The sequence below is a fragment of the Sus scrofa genome, chromosome 7, assembly GCF_000003025.6.
Source record: "Sus scrofa isolate TJ Tabasco breed Duroc chromosome 7, Sscrofa11.1, whole genome shotgun sequence".
NCBI classification, from domain to species: domain Eukaryota; kingdom Metazoa; phylum Chordata; class Mammalia; order Artiodactyla; family Suidae; genus Sus; species Sus scrofa.
In genome coordinates this window covers 78,280,005-78,306,837 of record NC_010449.5, presented here as the reverse complement: position 1 = coordinate 78,306,837, position 26,833 = coordinate 78,280,005, and the positions used below count along the sequence as shown (strand labels likewise).

At 41.8% G+C, this 26,833-nt stretch overlaps 4 non-coding genes across 4 annotated transcripts; all 4 read right to left on the bottom strand.

The window, feature by feature from the left end:
• Nucleotides 15,485-15,575, bottom strand: TRNAY-GUA. The gene is given in 2 exon segments: nucleotides 15,485-15,520; nucleotides 15,539-15,575. It is a non-coding gene; the product is annotated as a tRNA-Tyr (tRNA).
• Nucleotides 16,571-16,660, bottom strand: TRNAY-GUA. The gene is given in 2 exon segments: nucleotides 16,571-16,606; nucleotides 16,624-16,660. It is a non-coding gene; the product is annotated as a tRNA-Tyr (tRNA).
• Nucleotides 19,431-19,520, bottom strand: TRNAY-GUA. Its single transcript is given in 2 exon segments — nucleotides 19,431-19,466; nucleotides 19,484-19,520. It is a non-coding gene; the product is annotated as a tRNA-Tyr (tRNA).
• Nucleotides 23,098-23,179, bottom strand: TRNAL-AAG. Its single transcript has one exon. It is a non-coding gene; the product is annotated as a tRNA-Leu (tRNA).

Below are 26,833 nucleotides of genomic sequence, written 5' to 3'. Positions count from 1 at the left end.
TGAAATACCAGGAGTTTCCATCTTTTTTTTTTTTGTTGTTAGAAAGAGATTTTTATTTTTTCCATTATAATTGGCTTATAGTGTTCCATCAATTTTCTACTGTACAGTAAAGTGACCCAGTCACACACACACACACACACACACACACACATATATATATATATATATATATACTTTCTTTTTCTCACACTATCCTCCATCATGTTCCATCACAAGTGATTAGATATAGTTTCCTGTGCTGTACAGCAGGATCTTATTGCTTATCCATTCCAAATGCAATAGTTTGCATTTGTTAACCTCAAGCCAAGGACTTCCATCTTTACATCTAGTATTTTCACATCCTAAATGGTGATACCTCATAATTACAAGAATAATATTGTTGAGTTGGATTTAAAATATCAGAAAAATGATGTTGAGAAGAATGTGATTCCCATTCAGCCATGATCAGACTTGAGACAGACTGTCCAGCTTCAAATTCCAGCTTTTACTAGCTGAGTAGCCTTGGAAAAGTTACTTAACCTCTCTGTGCTCCTCAATTGTAAAATACTAAAGAGCAAATGAAATACAATAATGCAATGAGTGGCCAGCACTTAGCTAACAAATGATATAGTAGAGAAAGCTCTGGCCACTTCCCTTGGAAGACTATCAGTTAATCCAGTCTTAGAGTTCCTGTCATGGCGCAGTAGAAATGAATCCGACTAGGAACCATGACATTGAGGGTTCCATCTCTGGCCTTGTTCAGTGGGTTAAGGATCTGGCCTTGCTGTGAGCTGTGGTATAGGCTGCAGATGCGGCTCAGATCTGGTGTTGCTGTGGCTGTGGCGTAGGCCGGCAGCTACAGCTCTGATTGGACCTCTAGCCTGGAACCTCCACATGCCATGGGTGCGGCCCTAAAAAGACAGAAAAAAAAGATGACAACAAAAAAAATCCAGTCTTGTTTTTCCTTCATCGGCTAGGCTTGTAGAATAAGTCTTTGGAATCTAGGTCATTTGTACATCTATTATATGAAATCTCTCTTTTCAAGGAGAATTTCCCCTGCAACCCCAGAATCTAACTGAACTCAGCTTGTCACAAAGTGCTTGCTTATCGAAAAAGTTATGTTATATTTAAAAGGGAGAATAGGATAAACCACATTGATTTTATCAGTCAGTTATCCACATCTATTTATTTAGTGTCAACTTCAAGCTAAGTATTCTGGGGAATATTAAGATGTGTTTCTCAAGCTTTTTCAATCTTTGATACTAGGCCAAGGCCCTTTCACAAACTTGGGCTCTATCAAATGACATGTCAGAGAGAGAATTATGAATTCCTGGTCATTACTAATGAAATCAGAAATGAAGTCCTTACCACTTGATTCATCATTTCAATTCTGAAGACTATCACCAGTTATAAGGAGAAAACTGATCCCCTTTAGCCATGCAAAGCATGAGAAATGACCTTAAGTCATGGGTTCTCTGTCAACCCTACTGTTCTCTAGCACACCCAGCAGTTTTTGTTCACAGCAAAGTTTAAAATCTTTACTTACAATTTCTCACCTGTAGATCCCACCTGAGTAGGAAAACTTTTGTACTTTTTGTTTAGGATAAAGCAATTAGGAGTTCCCATCGTGATACAGTGGTTAACGAATCCGACTAGGAACCATGAGGTTGCGGGTTCGATCCCTGGCCTTGCGTAGTGGGTTAAGGATCCAGTGTTGCCGTGAGCTGTGGTGTAGGTCTAGGTCGAAGACTCCGGCTCAGATCCCCCGTTGCTGTGGCTCTGGCGTAGGCCAGCGGCTATAGCTCTGATTAGACCCCTAGCCTGGGAACCTCCATATGCTGCAGGAAGTGGCCCTAGAAAAGGCAAAAAGACAAAAAAAAAAAAAAAAAAAAAAAAAGGATAAAGCAATTATGTGGTCTTTCCTCCTAGGAATTCCATTCAGTCTCATCTCCCTTCAGCTTCTAAAGGAATTGCCTTACTATCAGCTAAAATCATTAAGCTGTTGATTATGTATCAGGTCCTATATTTGTTGATTTGGAGATAAAGGAGACATTGTCACTACTCTCATGTAGCTCACTGCCTAATGAGAATGACAGAAAAGTTAACATGTGTCACAGGTGGAAAGTCACAGGTGAGCATAGGGTAACAAGGAGGCACCTAGAAAGGGAACCAAACTGAGACTTAGAGAGACAGGATGTATTCTGGGAAAAGGTGATGCCTAAAATCAATGCTAAAAAATAAGCATGGATTTGATGGGAGAGGAGAGCAGGGTTTCAGTGGAAAAGAGCAGCATGTGAACATAGCACATGTGGGCAGAAGCACAGAAAATAAGAGATAGAGTGGAATGAGATCAGACTGGTCACTTCAAAGAAGACTCTTTCTGGCTCCCTGTTTCTCTCTGACAATCCTTCCATTGAGCTGAGCCTAACTATATCTAAAGTGAGAGGAAGATGAGTCTTAAGCCAAAATATAGAAGGAATTATTCCTACCTACCCTGAATATGCTTGATGTCTCCTTGAGGGTAGGGATCGCCCCACAAGACTTCTCTTTCCTTTCTTATGCCTGAAATGCCCTACTCCATCCTGGAGTCCTCCTCATACCTTGTATTGTGAGGCTGACAATAGCCTGGCACTCTTGCAGTTCCTGAAGACAGGAAAAAAGCACTTGGGAAAACAGGCAGCAGTTGGATAATCAGCCTCTTCTCTTGCGTTTTCCTCCCGGGTTTAATTCTCCAGAAGCTGTTCTTCCGCCTTGTAAACAAAGGGACTTTCTGATCTTAAGGAGGCTGCATCACATAGCCCCTTCTTCTGGCCATGGGCAGTAAAACCCTCAGAGCTCACCCTACCCTCCCTGTAGAAAGATTCTCTTTTGCAATCTGATCACTAGTTTTGGGCTAAAACAAGCTCATGTCAAGTGAAGAACAATGATCTCACAATGCTCCAAGGTACGTCACTAAAAGAACCACACAGGACTGGAAGGCAAAGAGTGGGTTTGGAGGGGTTTAGCCATTCCTCTATCTGTAACAAGACTCAATGCACTTACCTATAATTCCTTCTGTCTTGAATGGTTGGAAAATGTTCTCTTTAAAGCCAGGTCTTCATTTTGTTGGTGAGTTTTATGAACACAAAAATTGTCAGTTTTCCTGTTTTAGACCCCATCCTCTCTAGTTTCTGGCAGTAGCCTGAGTGCAGGGAAGGAAAAGGCTGAAAAAGTCATAGGTTCCTATCCAATCTCTCCATTAACAGGTAGGATTCTTCATGCAAAACTTCAGTTTCCAATGAAGATGCCTCAAATGAGAATTTACTGAACCAGACATCAAGACCCCAGCTAGCAGCAGTGTCTGCTGGAGAAGAGACCCAAGTGGTGAGGAGTTAAAACCCTAAGAAAGAGAGAAAATAATTCCTCAAAGACTCAGGAGATTTGCAGTTCAACAGAAATTTCCCAGACTCCATGCCTGATAAGTCTGAAAAGGAGGGTGACTCTTCATTCAACAAGGCATCAGTGGGAACGCTTCTGCCTTCATCTATCACCCATCCCAACTGGCAGCTGCAAAGTACTGGGCAGCATGGTGGGAAGGAGAGGAAGGATGGAGTTTGACCAGCTGCAGAAAGCCATAGCCACTGCCCCCCTTTCTCTTGCATGGCACTCGGGGGAAATGTTTATATCCTGAGTAACACAGACATCCTGTCTTCTCCCTGAAGGCTTGAGATATTGGGACTCCCTCCCCTGGCTTCTGGGTTGGGAAGTGATAGTATCCCCAAGGGTGGGATAAGACAGGAGAAGTTTGCCTGTGACATCTCTAGCTTTCCTGAATGTTTTAAGGTTTTTAATCCACAGTTGGTTAAATCCCCAGATGCTGAACCCATGGATACAAATGGTTGATTCTACAAAGGTGCCCCTGAGACTCAGTTTGGCCGAATTCCATCCTTCTGGACATTTCCAGAAGAGAAAAGAAAATACCTAACCAGAAGCATGAATGAGGCATGAGAAGTGTCATCCCTTCAGATTCTGAGGAAGGAGTGGGAGCAGAAACAGGTAGAACTAGCTGAGCTAAGCTGAATTGAACTACACTAGAAATGGATGCTCTTGTTTGTTGAACTTCAGGGAGGAGTGGTCTCATTGAAGAGAGACCCATGGAGTCTGAGCACTCGCTAGTAAAGCACACTTAAACCATAAAAATGTTTTAAATTTAATTGAACTATAAGGTTTAAGGCTACAACAGAAAGAAAAGAAATCAAAGTTAGGCAATTTTTAAAAATTGCGGAGTTCCCGTCGTGGCGCAGTGGTTAACGAACCCGACTAGGAACCATGAGGTTTCGGGTTCGGTCCCTGCCCTTGCTCAGTGGGTTAACGATCCGGCGTTGCCGTAAGCTGTGGTGTAGGTTGCAGCGGCGGTTCAGATGCAGCGTTGCTGTGGCTCTGGCATAGGCCGGTGGCTACAGCTCCGATTCGACCCCTAGCCTGGGAACCTCCATATGCCGCAGGAGCGGCCCAAGAAATAGCAAAAAAAGACAAAAACAAAACAAACAAACAAAAAAAATTGCATCGCTATTTGTCCAACTGACAATGGTGTTTGTATTCAGCTTACAATACTTTAGCTGACTTGATCATAGAAATATCCTAATTTTTTGCATAAAATAGAGCATATTACAAGGAAATATTTATTTTTAAATATAAATTATACTCACATGATTCAAAAATAAAAAGGTAATAGTGTGTAGATTTTAAAGGTCCTAGCCCCCTCCCCATTTACCCTATATCCCTTCCCTGATTAACCCCTTTCATTATTTTATTGCTCATCCTTCCAGTGTTGTTTTGTGTATATATAAGCAAATGTCAAGATGGGTAGTTATTTACCTGGGACTTTCTTATGCTGTTCTGCACCCTATTTCTTGGTTTTAAGATACCCTGGAAAACTTTCCAAGCCACTACATGGAGAACAGAAGGAAAATATTTAAACTGAGGAGACAAATCTATTCAATGGTTGGGCTGCAACATTTGAATTACAGCTCTACTTTAATTACCACTTGATATCATTTTTTTTTTTTTTTTTTTTTTGGCCTTTTCTAGGGCCGCTCCTGCGGCCATATGGAGGTTCCCAGGCTAGGGGTTGAATTGGAGCTGTAGCCACCGGCCTACGCCAGAGCCACAGCAACGCTGGATCCGAGCCGCATCTGCAACCTACACCACAGCTCACGGCAACGCCGGATCGTTAACCCACTGAGCAAGGGCAGGGACCGAACCCAAAACCTCATGGTTCCTAGTCGGGTTCGTTAATCACTGTGCCACGACGGGAACTCTTTCTTTCTTTTTTTTTTTTTTTGTCTGCCACTTGATATCATTTTGACTTCAGTTTTCCTTGTCGGTAAAAATCCTATTGTGGTAGAAATTGTATTAAAAATTCAATTATCACTTTGTAAGGAAAAATAAATTGTAGCAAAATGATATGATATCTAGTATTTACTTTAAAATTAAATGAAATTAAAAGAGTAGAGGAATAGGTAACATTAGCTTGGCCTTGAATTGTTAATTCATGGAACTATGAGTTGGTTACACTGTTGTTCATTATACCATTCTCTCCATTTTTAGTATGTTTGAGATTTTTCATAGTGAAATAACCTCTGAAATACACAGCGAAGTCAGATACGAATTTAAAGAAAACTCAAAGTTCTTAGAAATTCAAGATGTCTGCAGTTAAAAATTAATGAATGTCAGAAATATTCTCCTAAAGATGGGAACTCGATTTCCACAAAATTAGCCCACCAACCACTGGGGAATGTCAAATACCATGTGGGCTCCTCAGAGCCAGGAAATATTAAGACTATAATGAGCAACAAACTCTAAGAGGAATTCAAACCTTTCAGCAACAAACCACTTTCTGATTTAAAAGTAGTGGAGACAATATGGAAACACATCTATACACACAGAATCACAGTTCAGAATGGGGAGATGGGTTTAAAATAATATGTTGAGTGCAGGAGCCTATCTTTCCTTTTTTTTTTTTTTTTTTCTGTCTTTTTGCCTTTTCTTGAGCCACTCCTTGGGCACATGGAGGTTCCCAGGCTAGGGGTCTAATCAGAGCTGTAGCCACTGGCCTACACCAGAGCCACAGCAACTCGGGATCTGAGCCATGTCCGCAGCCTACACCACAGCTCCTGGCAACGCCAGATCCTCAACCCACTGAGCAAGGCCAGGGATCGAACCTGCAACCTCATGGTTCCTAGTTGGATTCGTCAACCACTGCACCACGACGGGAACTCCCAGAGCGCTATCTTTTTCATTATGACAAATACCTTAAAATGTAGATACATTTTCTCTTCTTTTTCTTCCCTTTTCATTTTTTAAGAGGGTGAGGACAGAGTGTCGTTACCAAATTTTGTACAAAAGGAAATTCCAGGAGAATAAAGCAGAAGATAGAATTGAATTTAAAAGAACAGGGAACTATAATGCAAATCTAAAACACATACAGGAGATGTTTATTCCATAGTACTTAATTCATACATGTTAACTCATACCCACATATCACTTGGCCTTGAGTATAATCTCAGTGTGAAAAAGAAGGATATAACATGATAAGTGACCTTCGGGGAAACAGGTACTTCAGGACTGGAAATGGGTACTTCAAGATTGGCTAGAGACAATCTCCTAAAATAGAACTAATAGATAAAATATATGAGAGAAATGTAAAGTGACATCAAGGTAGACAAATATCTATAAAACAGAATAGAGGGTATAGAAACAAACCCACATATATATTGATTTTCAATAAGGAGAAAAGAAAGTTAAGCGGAAAAAGTATAGTCTTTTCAGCAAATATTGCAGAAACATTTGGATATTCATATGATAAAATGGACTTTAATCTGCACCTTAGATCATATATAAAAATCAAATGAATCATAGACTTAAATGTAAAACTAAAAAATTTTTAACTTCTAAAAAAATTTTTTTTTAACTTCTAAAATTACAAAATAAGACATAATCTGATTTTGATTTAGGCAGATTTCATAGAAACTAAATCAAAAGCACAGTCTATAAAAGAAAAATTGATACATTGAACTTCATCAAAATTACAAGTTTTCTTTCTCAAAAAAAAAAAATACTAAGATGATGCAAGAACAAGCCATAGGCTGGGAAAATATGTTAAATTCACATATCTAGTAAAGGATTTGTATAAGACTATATTAAGAGATTTTAAAACTCATTAATAAGGAAACCAACAACTAATTATCATTTAATTATTTAAATGATAAAAAGATTTGGACAGTCCTACAATAATAGTTAGAGACTTCAAAGCTGCATTCTAAGTAATGGATAGAACAACTGGACAAAAGATAAAAAAGGAAATAGAAGACTTCAACACTGTATGCCAACTGGACCAATAGATCTACATAGAACATTTTGCCCGACAACAGAATACACATTCCTCGAAGATACACATGGAACATTCTCTAAGATAGACATTAGGCCACAAAACTTGTCATGATAAAATTAAATGAAACAAAACAGTATAAAAAGATATGATTCAATACTTTACCATAACATACCATACAATATAATGTATCCAAATTGGAAAGGAAGAAGTAAAACTGTCTCTACTAGGAGATTTTATAAATTTTTTTTCTTTTTAGGCCACACCTGAGGCATATAGAAATTCCCAGGTTAGAGGTCAAATTAGATGTGCAGCTGCTGGCCACAGCCACAGCCACAGCAACACTAGATTTTCATCTCACTGGTGACCTACACCTAAAGAATTCACCCACTCTAAAAAAACCCAAAAAAACCAAAAAACCGCTAAACTACTGAAGCAAACACACATATTCAGAAATGTAGGAAACATGATCAACACAGAAAAATCATTTGTATTTCTATATACTAAAAATTAACAACAATAAACTAACAATGAACAATCCAAAATTAAGAAAACAATTCTATCATTTACAATAGCATCAGAAAGAATAAAACATTTAGAAATAAATTTAACCAAGGAGATGTAGGACTTGTAAACTAAAAACTACAAAATGTTCAAAGAAATTTTAAAAACCCTAAATAAATGGAAAGACACGCCATATTCATGGACTGGAAGACTTACTACTGTTAGGACGGCAATGCTAACCAAAGAAATATACAGATCCAGTGCAATCCTTATCAAAATCCCAACTGAAATTTTTGCAGAAATGTTTATGCTGATTCTAAAATACGTACAGGATTGCAAGAGGCCCCCTGTAGCCAAAACAATATTGAAAAATAAAAATAAAGTTGGAGGATTCACATTTCTCAGTTTTAAAATATTCCACAAATGTGGAATTGGCATAAAGATAGGCATATAGGTCAATGAAATAGAAATAAGAATTCAAGAGTGCCAAGACCATTAAATGGGAAAGGAATAGTCTTTTCAACAAATGGTGCTGGAACAATTTAATATTCACATAGAAAAAAATGCAACTGAACTCATTTCACACTATATCCAAAATAAACTCGAAATGGATGATAGATCTGAATGTGAGAGCTAAAACTATATATCCATTAAAAGAAAACATAGGGGTAAATCTTCATGACTTCAGATTCGGTAATAGAAAAACACAAGCAGAAGAATTCCCTTGTGGCTCAGTGGGTTAAGAGTATGATGTTGTCACTGCTGCGATTCTGATTACAACTGTGGCATGGGTTCAGTCCCTGGACTGGGAAAATTCACATGTCTGGAGTGCAGTAAAAAAGAAAAAAAAAAAAAGTGGTTGAAGCAGCAGGAAAGACAGTGCTTTAAAAACTGATGAAAGAGAGAGTTCCTTTTGGGGCACAGCAGGAACCAATCTGACTAGTATCCACGAGGATTCGGGTTTGCTCAGTGGGGTGGGGATCTGGAGTTGCCATGAGCTATGGTGTAAGTCAAAGATGCAGCTTGGATCTGGCGTAGCTGTGTCTGTAGTGTAAGCCAGCAGCTGTAGCTCTGATTTGACCTCTAGCCTGGGAACTTCCATACGATGTGGGTAAGACCCTAAAAAGGAAAAAAAAAAAACCTGTTGAAAGAAAAAGCATCGGAATGGTTGTTAATTGTTTTTCTCGTGACTTTTAGGCATTCTTTATATACTTGGGGTGAAATTCTTTGTTAGATATACAAGTACATTGTCCTACTCTGTGGCAGTCCTCTTTACTCATTTAACGGAATTTAAAAAAATGAGCTCTTAATTTTAATGCAGCCCAGTATATCCATTTTATCTCTTTACATTTGTTTTTTTGTGTCTTATTTAAGGAATATATGCCTAACTCAAGGTGGGATATTCTCATATTTTTTAAAGAAGTATTACTCTTACATTTCACAGTCAGATTTGCAAATGACAATTAAATCTATAATTTATCAGTTTTGTATGTAATATGTGCTTTGAATCAAGATTTATTTTTCCCCACCATATTAACTAAGTGATCCATCATTATTTATTGAAAAGAGGATTATCTCCCTTGCAGTGTAATCTTTGTTACAAATGAATGGCCAAGCATGGGTCTATTTCTAGACTACACTCTTCCACTGGTATATTTGCCTGTTCCATGTCATTACCACTCTCACCAAATTGTGTCTTTATAAAGATTGTTGGCATCTGGTACAGCTATATCCTTTCTATTTGTCCTTTTCAAGAGTCTATTAGCTATTTTGACAAATATGCCTATATATGCTTTAGAATTGTCTTATCAAGTTGCCCTGTCTGGGAGTTACCATTATGGCTCAGAGGGTTAAGAACTCAACTAGTATCCATGAGGATGCAGGTTTGATCCCTGGCCTCACTCAGTGGGTTAAGGATCTGGAGTTGTAGCAAGCTGCGGCATCAGTCACCAATGGGCTTGGTTCTGGCATAACTGTGGTGTAGGCCGGCGGCTGCAGCTCCAATTTGACCCCTAGCCAGGGAACTTCCATATGCTGCAAGTGCAGCCTTAAAAAAAAATAAAAAAAGAAAGAAAGAAAGCCCTGCACAATTGTGGAATTTTGATTAGATTTTAAGATCAAAGTTTATTTTGAGGGGATTTGATATTTTTATAATACTGAGTTTTTTAGTCCATAAACATAGACTATATTTCCATTTATATAATTTTCTTTAATTCTCCAATAATATTTTGTAATTTGTGCCTTAGGATTTTGCACATTTTAAAAAATGTATTTCTAGGTACTTCATTGTTTGATGCTATTGTAAGGTAACCTTTAAAAAATCTAATATTCTAACTATTCTAGAGGATGATGGCATATAGAAATACACGTAATTTTTTAATATTAACCTTTGATACTGCAAATTTATTACAATAAAAAAGACAAAAAACCAAATTTATTAAAATCATCAGTTATTTCTAGTAATATAGCTGTAGACTTCTTTTTTCTTTTCTTTCTTTTTTTCTTTTGGCCTAACACAGGGAAGGTTTACTTCTCACTCATATTATGGTCTTGTGGGCTGCAGCAATAGCTCAGGGATCCAGGGTCTTCAACATGAAGCCTGGACCATCACCAAGGATGAGGAGAAGAGCATGAATAGGCACATGAAGACACTTATACCACTTGTGCCCACCTATCTCTGGCTGGTGCTGGCCACCTTATCAGTCTAACTGCAAGAGAGGCAATGGGGGGAGAAGGGCATGGGGTTGGTGAGCCCTCACAGCTTCACCAGGGAGAGCTGGAGAAGTAAAGCTGCTTGAGACCATCACTATTATCATCAAAAGCCATCCTACCCACCAGAGGGACAAATGCCCATGAGTTCAGAAGTTCCTGTTGTGGCTTAGTGGGTTAAGGACCCATCATTATCTCTGGGAGGATGCAGGTTCAATCTGCTAATTATCTATTTTATACAGTGGTGTGTGTATGTTATTCCTGCCCTTCCAATTCTCTCCTCCCTCCACCAGTTTCACCTATGGTAACCATAAGATTAGTTTTGAAATCTGTGAGTTTTTTTCTATTTTTTAAATAAGTTATTTTTGGAATTTCCATTGTGGTTCACCCAACATAGTATCCATAAGAATGCTTAGTTGGTTAAGGATCCAGTGTTGCCACAAGCTGAGGCATAGGTTGCAGATGTGGCTTGGATCTGGCATTGCTGTGGCTGAGGCACACACAGGCCAGCAGCTGCAGCTCCAGTTTGACCCCTCGCCTTATGCTGTAGGTGTAGCTATGAAAAGAAGAGAAAAAACCAAATAAAACCCAAGAAATTCATTTATCAGTCTTTTCATCTTAAATCTTAGAAATCACCATTTGTATTCAACAGCATTTTTGATCTGTAGTTTTCTTTATATTTTCTTTTTACACAATCATTTCTTTATTTTCATTTATTCTAACAAAATCTGCAGTATAATGTTGACTAGAAGATAGTGGGCATTCAAATTTTATTTCAGTCTCAAATAGCACCACTTCACTGGAGTTCTGGTGTGTCTCAGTGGGTTAAGGATTCAGTGTTGTCCCTGCTGTGGCTCAGGTCACTACTGTGGCATGGGTTTGGGTTTGAACCCTGGCTCTGTCTTATAAAAAAAAAAAGGGGGGGGTGCCTTCTGACCCTGAAGAAGCAAGTCACCATGTCATTTCTTGTGGCTACCAGCCCCTAGGACCCCATCGTCTCCTCTTAAAGAGCTTTTTATTTATCTACAAAGTATGCAATGATTTTGGCCTGATCAGGTTTGATACTTAAATAAAGGGATCTGCCACATAATGCCCAAAGATATTTCAGTCTGTGTACAGGGTGAGAGTGTCAGTCACAAGGTGTACTCGAACAGATCACACCTTTCGTCCTCCATCTTGAGAAGACTCTGACGCCTACCCACACTCCCTTTACCCACTACTGACTGAAAAACTGTTCAATTTGAGGCCAGGATTTCTATTTCTTGCTTATGGATTTTGTGTGCAAACGCCATTTTACCCTTCTTGGACCACATACTTCTCTTTTTTTTTTAATTATTTTTTAATTTTTTCTGCTGTACAGAATGGGGACCAAGTTACACATACATGTATACATACTTTTTCCTCCCATTGTCGTGTAACCTCTTGATTGCTTGTATCAGCATGAGTGTAGAGATGGAAGAGCATAACAAAAGCTTTGGTTTCTAATTAATGTCACTATTGAAAGGTAAACATTTTCATTTATAACCTATGTATAACTATTTAATTATCACCAGGGATGGGTGGCCTGCACAGAGAATTCTATTGGTCCAGGCATCATAGAGGAAGGACTTGCTGAGAAAGGCTACCCAGGTGGTAAAAAGATGATATGTTTACACACCACTATGTATAAAATGGATAACCAATAAGGACCTACTATATGCACAAAGAACTATACTCAATATTTTGTAATAACCTATAAGGGAGAAGAGTCTGAAATGTAGATATAGATAGATCTATCTATATCTATCTGAATCACTTTGTTGGATCCTGAAACTAATGCAACATTGTAAATTTACTACACTTCAATTAAAAAAAGAGAGAGTGTGATGACATATTGAGGTTCAAGAAAGAGAGAAGACAATTTCAAGAGATCTTGAATGGAAGTTTCCCTGGTCTCCATTCCTGCTAAATCTGAAAAGGGGCAAACGCTTCATACAAGGTAAAAATTTTCCCTCCTGGCATCAGCAGTGTTTTTGCCCTTGCTGTCAGCTGAATCAGGGCAGGCAGTTGCAAAAACGTGTGTGCAGAGATAATGACAGTAGGAGTGGAAATGAATGCAGTGGAAGTACAAGTGAAACTGCCAACACATCTGACTAGAACCTAGCCAGAACCCAGATTGGGACTTGAACCCATGTTTATTGTTTTTTGTTTGTTTGTTTTTTTAATTAGAATTGCACTCCTGGTGTCTGGACTTACTGAGGTTCAGGTTCCTTGGGACTCAGCGCCGAAGGAATTCAGTGAGAGAAAAGTGATAGGCAAGAAAGAGATTTATTAAGATAGGACTCTTGTGAGACATGCAAGCCCGCTGGCAAGGTGGCTCTGCCCCAAGGGTTAGGTGGGTTACATTTTTATAATTCAAGGAAAGTGGAGGAGGGGAGGAACGTCCGCCTTTTCCCTCTTCCTTTGAGTAGACATCAGGCTTACGTCATTAGCTCCTCCTTCTTATCAGGTAAGATTGTATTTGACCCTCTGAGGTCAAACTAAGACTGTCATGGTGCTTGTTCAAATCAGCAGAAGGGTGGTAACAGGTGCTAAAATATGTTGAATGGGAACTCCTATTTTGGCTCAAGGGTAAGGAACCCGACTAGTAACCATGAGGATGTGGCTTCAATCCCTGGCCTTGCTCAGTGGGTTAAGGATACAGCATTGAATGCAGTGAGCTTCAGTGTGGATCAAAGAAGCAGCTTGGATCTGGCATGGCTGTGGCTGTGGCATCTCAGATTTCCGTATAATGAGCCGTCTCCTATTTTGGAACGTCATCTTTCCCTTAACTTCCTGTCCTTGGTCCTAAGGACCATTATTTTGCTGAACTTGAATGCAGGCCTCATTTTATCTTTCAGTTAATGACCTGAGGCATATTTTGTGCTTTTATTTATGGTTTTATAGTTAAGCAAGCCTGCTTTGTTCTGAAGGCTCTTGAGAGATTATTAATTTACAGTGGTTTATCAAAGTTCCCTAGGTTTCCCTCTCTATCTGTGGTCCCCTACTGGGACTTATACAACTACCTGTGTAACTAGCCTACACCATCCCTATCACACGGACATAATCAACCTTTCTTCTGCTGGTCATTCTGGTAGAATAATAAATATACCAAGTGATAAAACCATGGTGTCTTCTCCATGAAGACTCACAAGGGATGTTGAGAAATCTTCCCCTTGCTTCCAGAATAAGCAGCAACTGGAACATCAGTGCTATAAATTAAAATTCCATGCACAATTATTTGTGTTGTCATTTCCTGGTAGTCCTGAACTTTGTATGCTGCAGTGATATAATGTATAGTTACCAAAAAATCAACACTCTTCAGCTTTGTGTTTCTTTTCTAACTATCTGTATCCACTCTGCTCACCTGATCACAGATCTACTATTCCTGTGCTAAAACTGAACTGACTACAGTGCATTGCCTCTACCATTAAACCTTCCATATTTTCTACTTTGCCCACCACCTTAGCACGAATTAAAACTTCCTAAGATTTAATTTTAGTTTTAGATTTACATGGAATGTTCTATTTACCTCAATTGCAGTTTTCAGCACACTATTATAACTGTCCACTTCCATCTCTGTGTAACATACATTCAGAAAGATTTTAAGGCAAGACCTATATTTTAACCTTTAAGCACAATACCTGGGACAGATTAGGTGCTTATTAAAAGGTTTGTCAACAAAATATACCAGAATGTAAATCCTATAGAGTGGCAACTCTATTGAGTCAACACAACCTGGGTGGATGAGCTAAGAAGAGGATGCAAGAAATACCAGTCCCTTTATTGATGAGTACATGCCTTCATTCATAATTCTGAGAACACATTTTTAGTAAATAGAAGCAAATCTAAACATAATGTGTAAGGAGTAGAATTACAGGGTGTATAAGAAAGGCCCCGATTCCATTATTGGTCCCACTATGTTAATTTCTGCATAAGGTGACATTCAAGGCTGGGGTCTCCTTGTGAATACAGAGCAATAGAGTCTTTGTATAGATCACGGTCTGTACCAAATGATATAAGCTGACTAGGAGATATCATTGCTCATAATATAGCCAAAAACCTACATGAGCACCAGGAAATACTGACAACACAAATAAACCTGAGTAGAAAAAAATCCAGAAATCAGACCACCTATTTAGATAGGACATTGGGAGTAATAATCACTCAATAAACCAAACGGACAAAACGGCAGCATATTTCAGTTTAAATGTCATTTAAAGAGTAGTGCTGATTAGCAAATACTTACATTTTCAAAAGGCAATTCCCTACTAAAACTGTGCTAAGAAGGCAACCAAAAGAGTTCACTGTATAGCTGGGTTTAAAACATATGTAATTCACAGACAAAATAAAAAATACCAATGAGGGGGGAAAATACATTGAGAAAAACAGATATATACATAAAGCAAAATTAAAAGTTTCAAACATACATATCAGTGTTATCTGTGACCTGTATGCTTGCCAATATAAAGAGCTTGCCAAAAAAAAAAAAAAAAAAAAAAAAAAAAGAAGGGGGGGGCTTGCCGTAAGCAGCTCCTCTGGGGTTTGACAGGGATTTGTCCATGATTAGAAAAGCTGTGGTATCAGACAGTGCTGTGCTGGGCAGAAGGATCAAAAATAAGAACTATGGGGCAACAAAGTGTAAAAGGCTGGGAGGTGGGGTTGGGGATGCCTGCTAAGGCAGGGCAATGCAGGGTGAGAAACTTGCGCTGAAGGGAATGGGTCAAAGACTTCAATAAGAAGACGTGTGCCTTGCTTCCTTGGCAACAGGAAAAAGATAGTAGTATCAGAGAGGCTCCAGAAGAGGTTCCCAGTTCTGAAGGATGAGAATTGGAACACAGCTTACGGCAAAGGCCTATTTGCCTGACAGACATGGCCTCGTGGGGCAAAAGAACCCAACGCACCTCCTTCGAGCCGGAATCGAACCAGCGACCTAAGGATGACAGCAGCTTATCACCACTACAGTCCTCCGCTCTACCAGCTGAGCTATCGAAGGGTGCACAGAAAGAAGTTGCTGAGTTGTTCGCCTTTTTGGTAAAAACCGGGGTCAAGGCCCTGGGAGGACCTGGGTGCCACATGACTTGGATTGATTGGAAGCCCCTTGGCAAGGAGCAGTGCTTGCTCCGGAGCTCCGTGATTGGCAGGCACCTCCGGGGCGGTGATTTTCAGAATGCCTGGACCCAGGCTGCCACCTGTTGCGGGGGGGGGGGGGGGAACAGCCTTGGGTGGCCGGGGGGAGGATGAGGTGTAAGGGGGAGTGTTAGCCACACAGATGTGGATGCGTGGGTGGGATGGCCGCAGACTTGAGGAGGAAAGCAGAGCAAAAGAACAACCCCGCCGGCCAGGCAGGGTCCACAGAAGGCCTTCCAGGAGCCGTTAAGCGCCCCACCACCACCACCACTCCGCCCCACCTCATCCCACACCTGCCCCTGGTGCTGAGGCGCCCTCATCCGATATTCAAGCCCGACAGGTCCCTGCTGCCTACCATGAGCTAGGCTCACTTTTCCGCGCAGTGAGAGACAGATTAGAGATACAGAGATTACAGTTGGGCTAGACAGAAGAGAGAAGTCAATGACCATCCTAGGAAAAGGCAGAGTAGGAAAGGAAGATTGAGTGGAAGGGTTTTCCAGAAGGATGCCTTGGTTGTCCGTGACCCCTGTGATGGCCCGTGTGCTTGTCGGGCTCCAGGGCTTGTAGTGGGCAGCTGCTGAACGCCCACTTGTTTGTGAGGGATCTGTCCACGTTGAGCAAAGCGGTGGTGGCAGAGCAGGCGCTGCTCTCCCTGGGGAGAAGTGGGAGAATATAGTGTAAGGGATCGGAAGGTTGTGGCGATTGGCTGATTGGAGCTGCTCGCTAGGCAAAAGCAAGGTGGAGTGATGATGGGTTATTTTAGCTAAAGGGCTTGAGTTCATGAGCAGGGGAGTAGGGACAGGTGTTTTTCCTGGTGAGAATCCACTAGAGCGCCCGTGCAAAAAAAGCATCCAAAGCACTTCCTTCGAGCCGGAATCGAACCAGCGACCTAAGGATGTCCACAAGCATAGGCTCTACAGTCCTCCGCTCTACCAGCTGAGCTATCGAAGGGTGCACATAAAGAGTTGCTGGGTTGTTCCTCTTTTTGGTAAAACCGGGGCCAAGGCCCTGGGAGGACCCGGGTGTCACATGCCTTGGATTGATCAAAAGCCCCTTGGCAAGGAGCAGTTGGCAGGCACCCCGGGGCGGCGATTTTCAGAATGCCTGGACCCAGGCCGCCACTTGTTGACTCATTTTCTCTCCCTGTCACTTCTATCGGGAGAAGCCAGACAACAGCCCTCGGTGGCCAGAAAGTCGGTGAGAGAAGGAGAGTGTTAGGCCCACGGATGCGGATGCGTGGATTGAGTGGGAGTAGACTTGAGGAGAGAAGCAGGAAAGAAGAAGGCACCTGGCAGGCAGGTCCGCTGAAGGGCCCTCCAGGACCTGTTCAGCTCTGCCCCTCGCACCACTTCACTCCACACCTGCTCCTGGTGCTGAGGAGCCCTCACCCCGACACTCAACCCCGACGGGCCCCTGCTGCCCACCATGAGCTAGGCTCGCTTTTCCGTGCAGTGAGGCTTCTGGGAAGAGATGGATGGAGAAAGCCTTCTGGGCTGGGAGGGGAGACCCATAGGTACCCACCCTGCTCGCTGTGGCCAGGCTGGGACTGGGCTCCCCTCTCCTGCCCAGAGACCCGAACTCCTTTGGCTGACTCAGCTGCTCTCTGAAATAGCTCGAGATCCTGGGGCAGAGCACACTGCTGTCCCAGTTGGACCCCTTGCCCTCGCTCCATGACTTTGACAAATGTTTCAGATCCCATCTGGTGTGTACCTGCCACCCCAACATCACTCACTCACCCACCCAGCCCAGGTAGCACAGATGTGCAGTAAACCACACCCAGGCCACCTGCCCTTCAATGCCTGCGTTTCCAGCCTCTGATCAGGAGACCCGCAGGTCTGCACCTGCGAGGATGCATTTCCCCAGAGGTCCCCTACTGCCTGCTATGAAACCCAGAGAGCAGAAGTGGCCCTGCTGGGGCTCGCCTTGGCATGTCCAGGTCACCATAGTCTTCCTCCCACCCACCAGCCCACCTTCCCATCCCTATTATGTCCCCAAAGCACCAAAGCTAGATTCCCCCAAACCTGGACTCCTGCAATTCCCATGAGGGGTGAAGATCGAAGTAGGAGAAGGCTCATCCAATGAAAGCCTTAGAATCTCTCTTTAGTCCCTGTCTACTGGTCTCCACAGATGGTGACATTGGAGGCTGGGACTCTCCATGTCCACAGAGCAATAGGTTCCTCCTGAAGGTTTCTGTGGGACAGCAATGGCAACACCTCCTGGACCCCTGGAGACTCCACAGCCCCAGGCTCAACTCCTCTCAGTCAGCAGTGGGACAGGAGTGAAGGCTGCTTCAGAAAGCCACACTCCCATCACCGTTTTGCTGATGCTTTCCAACTGTATGTCCAGCCTTTTGTAGTTTCCTTCCTTCAGAAGGGAAAAGAGCAAGGCTCACTCACTGGCTTTCCTCTCTGCACCTACAGCCTTGCCAACCCTCCTCTAACCACCAGCCCTACTGCAACCTGGCCAGATGGGAGAGCTGGGTGGTGGATGCAGAAGGGCAGGCCCATGTAGCCTCAGGAGCTAGACCTCTATTAAGCCAGCTGGTCAGAAGGCACAGGCTAATGGCAGTGTAAGGAGGACAATTGTTGTGCCCCTCCACAACCACACATCTGGCCACCAATGCCCACTCTTGACCTCTTCTCCTCCCTGCCTTAAGTCACCTTTATCTACCTGCCCCCAGTCTTTCCTACTCTCAGGGCTCCTTCTCAGTACCAAGTCTCCTTTTGCTCAAACTCCCTTCCTCTCTCTCTCCCTCTCCCCTTTGCAGTCATTCTCCTTCTCTGTCTTTGTCATCTTTCTGCCTGTCTCTCTTTCTATGCATCTCCATCAGAGGTAGCAGGGGAATCTGTGCCAGTGTCTTTGTCACCATTGTAGAGTAGGAACAATCGTTGCTCTCTCAGAAGGTACTTAAAACTCCCTGCAGCAACAAAAACAAGTGTGAAGCTTCAAAGAATCTGAAGATTTTCCTGGGGCCACAGCCCTGTCCTCTGACTGACAGAAGACCTGAAGGTGGCCTCTGAAGTTTTCATTGTGAGTGTCAAGCCTCAGCACCACCTTGGCCCCAGAGCCCTGGTGGTTTACTGCCAGTGCCAGCCTCTCTCCATGCAGGGGCACAGTTGGCAATGGAATGGGAAATCTCAGGGTGGTAGTCCTGTCCCTTGGTAGAAAAAGCAGGGAGAAGAAGAGGGTTTTCTCTTGGTGGGTCTATATAGTTATAGGAAAAGGAAGAAAGAGAGTTGGAGGAGAAACAACAGAATAGAGATACAGAGATTATAGTTGGGCTAGACAGAAAAGTGAAGCCAGGGACCATACTAGGAGGAAGCAGAGTAGGAAAGGAAGATTGAGTGGAAGGATTTTCCAGAAGGATGCCTTGGTTGTCCGTGACCCCTGTGATGGCCCGTGTGCTTGTCGGGCTCCAGGGCTTGTAGTGGGCAGCTGCTGAACGCCCACTTGTTTGTGAGGGATCTGTCCACGTTGAGCAAAGCGGTGGTGGCAGAGCAGGCGCTGCTCTCCCTGGGGAGAAGTGGGTGAATAAAAGCGTGAAGAGTTTGGAACGTTGAGTGGGCTGGCAGGTTTGGGCAGCCTCCTAAGGTGCGAGCAAAGATGTGTTTGGGGCTGAAGGGGATAGATCTGGATTTCAGGAAGGGACAACTGGTTCTGCAAGGACTTCGATGCTCTTCTGATGCAAAGACAAGAGTGGGGCAAAAACTTCAACAGTATCTCCTTCGAGCCGGATTCGAACCAGCGACCTAAGGATGTCAACGGACGTCTGACCTACAGTCCTCCGCTCTACCAGCTGAGCTATCGAAGGGTACTTGGAAATGCGAGAACTTCCTGGATAGTTCCTTTTTGCAGAAACAATGGAAGCCAAGGCACTGGGACGCTCCGGATGCGACATACCTTGGGTTGGTTGGAAGCCCCTTGGCAGGGAGCCGTGCACACTCCGGGGCTCCGTGGTTGGCAGGCATCCCAGGACTGCGATTTTCAAAATGCCTGGGCCAGGACAGCCACCAGTTAACTCATTTCTCCTCTCCTGCCCCTTTCTGCAGGACGACAGACGGTGAAGGGAGAGGGGGGCGTTGGCCAAAGGGACATGTGGGTCGGACGGGGTCGGGCTTGCAGAGGAACAGTAGAAGAAGGCAGGCTGCAAGTCCGCTGAAGACTCCTTGAGGAGGAGCACCGCCTCTAAGTGCCTCCCCACATCTCACCCATCTCTCTCCAGCCCCCCGCCCGCAGGTTCCGTACACACCTCACGCTGCCACTCACTCTAGAGCGGGCAGTGGTGCCCACCTAGACCTAGTTCTGCTTTTCTGAGGCTTCCTGGGAAATGATGGAGAAAGCATGTCGCGCTAGGAGGATTGAGCACTCGCGTAGGTACCCATTGGCCTGGCCCTCTGCGGCCAGTCTGGGGACTTGGTTCCCATCTTCCGCCCACAAACCGGAAGTTTTTGTCGGAAGCTCGTTCTCCAGCATCCATCTTCCACTGACTGTACCCTTCAGTTCCCATCCTTCAGCCTGCTTTGTTTTCCCCACCTCCTTCCTACTACTAGGTGTATTTCTGATTTGTTTTTCTCTCAAATTTTTCCCCTTCTTGTACGTCGACGTCTCTTTCGCACTTTCCATCTTTTAGGGTGTCTGGCTTTCTTTTCTGAGTTCAGTCTGTGATTTTTTCCCCCCAGAACTTCTTTTTTTTTAATTACTCAAATGAATTTATCACATCAGTAGTTGTACAATGATCATAACAATCTGATGTCACAGGAGTTCCATTCACAGCCCAAGCACATCCCCCCACCCCCCAAACTGTCTCCTCCGGAGACCGTAAGTTTTTCAATGTCTCTGAGTCAGCATCTGTTCTGCAAAGAAGTTCAGTCTGTCCTTTTTTCAGATTCTTCATGTCAGTGAAAGCATTTGATGTTGGTGTCTCACTGTGTGGCTGACTTCACTTAGCATGATAATTTCTAGGTCCATCCATGTTGCTAAAAATGCTGGTATTTCGTTCTTTTTAATGGCAGAGTAATATTCCATTGTGTATATGTACATTTTCTTGATCCACTCCTCTGTCAATGGACATTTAGGTTGTTTCCATGTTTTGGCTATTGTAAATGGTGCTGCAATGAACATCGGAGTACATGTGTCTTTGAGAGTTGTGGTTTTCTCTGGATAGATGCCCAGGAGTGGGACTGCTGGATCAAATGATAGCAGAACTTCTTTTTTAAAAATTGTTTCTTTCTTTGTTTCTCTCTATGTCTCCTCCCTCCTGCTTTTTGGCTCTGTTGTTGTTGTATGGTTTTACTGTCTCTCTTTATTTCTATTTCTGTATCTTAAATCAGAATTTGCAGCGTATTGGTCCTGATTCACCGAGTTTCAGCAGTTATCGCTCTTTCAGATGGAAATACTTTCTGGGTGCAATGAGAGCAATGTTTAGAGCAATAGATATTTTCTGAAGTGCAGGCTGAGGGAAGCCAATGGGAAAATAAAGGGAAAGTTTCAAGTTTAGGATAGTCATCCAGGAGGTGTTTATAATTAAGTATGCTCAGATTCTCTCAGGCTTTTATTGCAAGGTTCTTTTAAGCTCCAGGTTTGAAGAAATCTTTAATGGCAATCAAAGAAGTTTTGCTCTGTATGTAAGTACTTAGTATCCCTGAATGTAATTTAAATTTTGTTTGTTTGTTTGTTTTTGATTGCTCCAGCAGCATGTGGAAGTTCCTGGGCCAGGGATGAACCACAGCAGTGAAAACACCAGATCCTTAACTGCTTGGCCACCAGGGAGTTCCCTATCCCTGGATTTAATCATTAATAAAAGGGTACAATTGGCTCATTGATTGTTAACAAAATGTACTATACCAATGCAATTTGTCATTATAAAGAAAAGTAATGACAATAATAAGGAGCAGTGAAAACATATATATGAGAACTTTCTTTACATTATTCTCAATTTTGTGTTACATAAAACTTCCTCCAAACAGAAAGAGTAATAACTGAAAAAGTAACAAATTGATTTTTTCTGTATATTCATTATGTGACAGATTAATCAATCTTTAGAGAACCATTTCCATAACATTAAGAAAAACATGTAATAAAATATGAAGTGTAGGGAACAATACTCGATATCTTGTAGTAATCTATAATGAAAGCTAATGTAAAAAAATTATATATGTATATACATAAAGCATATATATGTATAAGTGAATCATTATGATGTACACATGAAACTAACACAACATTGTAAATCAATTATATTTCAATTAACATTCTTCAAAAAGAAATGAATGAATGAACCAATGCCTATAGACCCCAAGCTTCTCTTGGTGATTCTTTTAAGGACATGTGCTACCTTTATTCCTTCACCACCTCCTGAGATAAAGTTTTTCTGCTTTGCTTAAAGGTGTTCTACCCTTCCTGACCTCTCCAAAGACAACTGAAAAAGAGGCAGCACTTAGATTCAACCTGGGTTGCAGTGGACATCAAATGCTACCCATCAACGCTCCTTGGCCCCCTCCGAAATATGGGCAAAGATCCGGAAGTACAACGTCTTTACAGTTCAATAGGTGAAAATGTCTAATAGGAGTTCAGATTATGGGTTAAAACATTCTTGGACTCTTTGAAAGCAAGCTGTAGGGATAGTGAGCTAATTTTCCAAGTTGTCAAAAATCCTTGACTCAACGTCTTCAAGAATTGAAACACCTTTGTCCTCTCGTGGGGATCGCCTTCTTGCTGAGTCACATCTCTGAACAGTTGCTCCCGAACCCTCTCTGTCCTTCTCCTGTCTCATAAAGATGCATAGAGAAGGCAAGGCACTCCATCTGGAGACAAGAGATGGAGCTTGAAGGTGGGAAGGCAGAAATGTTCCAGAACAAACAGACCAGCCAGGAGCCAAGGACAAGAGGAGCTGACGCCAAAGTCACTACTGTATTCTGACGATATTACCGACCCAAGGGCCTGTGCCTTGCGCCCTCACCAGAGTTGCTTTTTGAAGTTCATTCATAGAGGGCCCGGGAATCCTCTGAGTTTTCATTTATGGGGGTGGGTGGGTGGGGTAAACAAACAAAACACCACTCCTGTCCTTTCCCATCCTTTTATCAATCCCTGTGACAGACAGCTTCCTCTTCTGGGGTTACACCTGCGTTATCAGGTCTTAAAACTTCCGTTTCTTACCTTCCCCTATCCTCCTGGTGAACTTCATCCTTGAAGACTTATCAAAACGTCACCAATTGGCAAAACTTTCCCAAGCCCTATCTGGACAGAAAATTGGTACCCACTTGGCTTGCATGGTCTGACCTGAACCTCACTACCGCACTGTCTTTCATCTCAGGCCAAATGAGTGTTGGGCTAGCACATTTGTGTGTTTTAGGCCTTGGATGTGTTCCGCAAATGGCAAAATACCTTATTGGCAGCGGTGGGATTCGAACCCACGCCCCCGAAGAGACTGGAGCCTTAATCCAGCGCCTTAGACCGCTCGGCCACGCTACCAGATGTTGGTTTCTTTCTGACTGCTCTTTCTAATACTCACTACTTTCCTTTGCCGTCTTGGTTCAGTGCGTTCCCCAAGTCTTAACTTCAAATATGACCTAAGAATGAGTGGGGAAAAGGTTCAAGGAACAGCGGAGGCTTATCGCGGAAGCCTCCTTTCCTCACTGACTCTAAATTTTTCATCTTGCACCCAGAGCTTAAAGGGGAAGAGCTCAGTGAAAAAATGAATAATGAGTGGATGAAAGACTACACACTAGGCTGTGGGCTTTCGGCAGGTGTCACTATGTTTCATTCTTTTTGGCTTCCTCTCAGTCTAGAAAGGAGCTTCAGGTGTCTTAGGAGTAGAGTAAAAAACCAGGAGAGGCTGCTCCTTCTCTGAAGAAAAATTCAGCAGTCACATACGTGCATTCTTTGACGTTTCAGTTGTTTCAGTTGATTGGCGGGGGGAGGTGGAGGCAACAGAGTCCCTAGATATCTTAGGTTGTTGATTAGTTTCTAGCTTTAAGTAGGTGCTCAAGCATTTGCAAATGCTCTAAAACGCCATTTGATAAGCCATGCTCCTTCTAAGCTTTTTGTGGCTTTAATTAGCGTCAATCTTTGCTTATCTTCCAAAAAAAATGTGTGGTCAAGAAAGGTCACTGCTAGGTTCAATGCCTGGGTGGCAGTCACCAAATGCCACTTGGCTACCATTGCCAGACTCCAGAAAAGATAGTGTGCCAGAACAATGTGAGGTTGTTACAGATCACAATGAGGCACAACATATAAGAAGTGCTCTTCCCTAGTCCCTCTAAATTCCTCTTTCAGTACCATTCTTTGACATCTCAGGGTGACAAGGCTTTTAAATCCCTTATTCCCACCCACTCGCCTGGGGTGAGCTGTGGACTAAGAGCCTTAGTAAATAGGAGCAAACACATCCCCAAAATGACCTGAGAATAGGTTTTTCAGTTCATGATTGTGAGGATCCTAAATGGTTCATTTAATCGTCAGAGGCTGACTTGCTCAACATCATCTGAAAATATTAGCTTCTTCTTGACCTTTGACACAGCTTATGGAAGAGATGAGAGACAGACATACTGCTCCCAGAGCCACTATGTCCTTCCCAAAGCTTCTCCTCAGGAATCAGGAAGACTGTTGAAGAGAGGGGGAAACATGAGAGATGATCTGGCACTAGTCTCAGAGTTGTCTGCACAAATACTAGAGATTTTCTAAGTTAGGGGAGACATAGAGGTTGTAGTTGGTATTGTGTAGGACAAATTATGTGTAAGAGGGGTGGTGGGGGGTGCTGGTGTTGCGGTATACTGAAGGCTTCGCCCAGACTCAGCTACGCAGGCGGCATTCACACAGATTGTATTCCTGTTCTGTCTGCGGCCTTGTCTTCCATTGTGATGGCTTCGGAAGGGTGAGTTGCAATTACTTGAGGCTAGGTACAAGCATCTCTTACTTCTGTCTTTTGCAGGTTTTTTTGGTTGTGGATCAACAAAATGAAAGTCTCCCTTAGAAGAATACAAAAAGCAGACTCTTTAATTCAAACATCAGTCCACGAAGCAGGAGCTAGTTGTGAAGTCCCCATAGGCCTTAATTATTGCAAGTTTTGTATTCTGCAATCTATTTACAAGACCCAGAAAACTTGACTGGCGAGTTTTAACAAACATTTTAGGAAGAAATAATGCCATTTATAAACAACTCCTCCCATTAAATTAATGAAGAGATAATAATTCCCAACTTTTCTATGAAGCCTGCATATTTTGGCATCAAAACCAGACAAAGACACTACGAAAAAAAGAAAACTACAGACCAATATCTTTAAAGAACATAGAAGCAAAAAAACTTAATACATTAGCAAGTTGAATCCACAATATATGAAATAATAATATATAATGATCAAGTGGGCTTTATCCCCAAAAAGCAAGGTTGGTTTAATATTCAAAATCAATTCATGTAATTCATGATAACAGATTAACAAAAAAAAAAATCATTGGATCTTACCAAAAGATGCAAAGCATTTGACAACCTTTGCATGCATTCTTGATACAAACTCTCAGCAAATTAGGAAGAGAAGGGAACTTCTTCAGCCTAATAAAGGGCATCTATAGAAAACTTCTGACTTCAACTTAAATAAAAGACTGAATGTTTCCCCTGTAAGATGAGGAGCAAACAAGGACATCTGCTTTCTTTTCTCCTCTTTTTTTGGCCATGCCTGCAACATGTGGGATCTAAACCTAGGCACAGCAGTAACCCTAGCTGCTGAAATGATAATACTGGATCTTTAATCCACTGTGCCACAAGGGAACTCCCAAGGACATCTGCTTTCATCACTTTTATGGAACATTAAACTATAGGTTTTTTTTTGCCCAATTATGAAAAAAAAATTGAAATAGAAGACATCAAGTTTGTGTTTAAAAAAGTAAGTAAAGCTGTCTTATTTTCCAAGAAAACATGAAAGCCTATGGAAAAAATCCTATGGAATCTACAGAAAGCTATAATAAGTGAATCTAACAAAGTGGTGGAATATAAGATTAATATTGAAATTAATTGTATATGTAATTGTTTATACTATATGCATAATATATATGTTATGTATTATATTTATAGTATATATACTAGCAATGAACAATCAGAAGTTGAAATTTTAAAAAGCAATCCAATTTACTATAGACTTACTAAATACATAATAGCATTAAAATATGTCCAACACTTGCATACCAAAAAAAAAAAAGCTAAGCTAAGAGAAATGAAATAAAACCTAAATGCAAGGAGAACATATTAAGAAGTCTCAATATGTTAAGATATCAGTTATCCCTAGATTGGATTATAGGTTCAATGCAATTCAAATAAAAATAACAACAGAGTTGGGTGTTTTGTTTTGTTTTGTTTTTTTCAGAAAATGACCAGCTCATTCCAAAGTTCATGCCCCCAAACAATTTTGAAAAGAAGAAAAAAGTTGGAGAACTTTGATATCAGGACTTATAAAGCTGCTATCATCTAGACTGTAGTATTGGTATTAAAATTAAAAAAAAAAGATCTTATTGGACAGGAGTACAGAGGTAGAACCACATATGTATTATCAACTAATTGTTGACAAAATTTCAAAGGCAATTCAGTACAGAAAGGTAGTATTTTCAATAGTGATGTTCTTTTGAAAAATAATTTTGATCCCTACTTCACACTGAATAAAAAATTAACTCCATATGGATCATAAATCAAAACTATAAAATATTTAGAGTAAAATAACTGTCAACTGTGTTTGGGGAAAGACTTCCTGGATGCAACATGAAAAGTATGATCCATAAAAGAAAAACATGATTAATCATACTTCATAAAATCAAGAATTTTGCCCTCCAAAAGAGACTGCTAAAAGATTGAGAAGACAAACCAAACATAGAAAAATAATACTTTAGTTGCACCTTCAGTATTTAGGGAGGATTTTGCCTCCTAGGGGATATTTGACAATGTCTGGAGACTTTTTCAGTTGTCACAACTGGACAGTACTTCCGGTGTCTAGTGGGTAAAGATCAAGGATGCTGCTAAAATTCTGCAAAGCATATGACAGGCCCCCACAGTAAAGAATGATCCAAAATGTCACTATTGTAGAGGCTGACTTAGAGTAACAAGCCACATAGACAAATTTATCTCTCACCTTCTTTAGGGCATGGG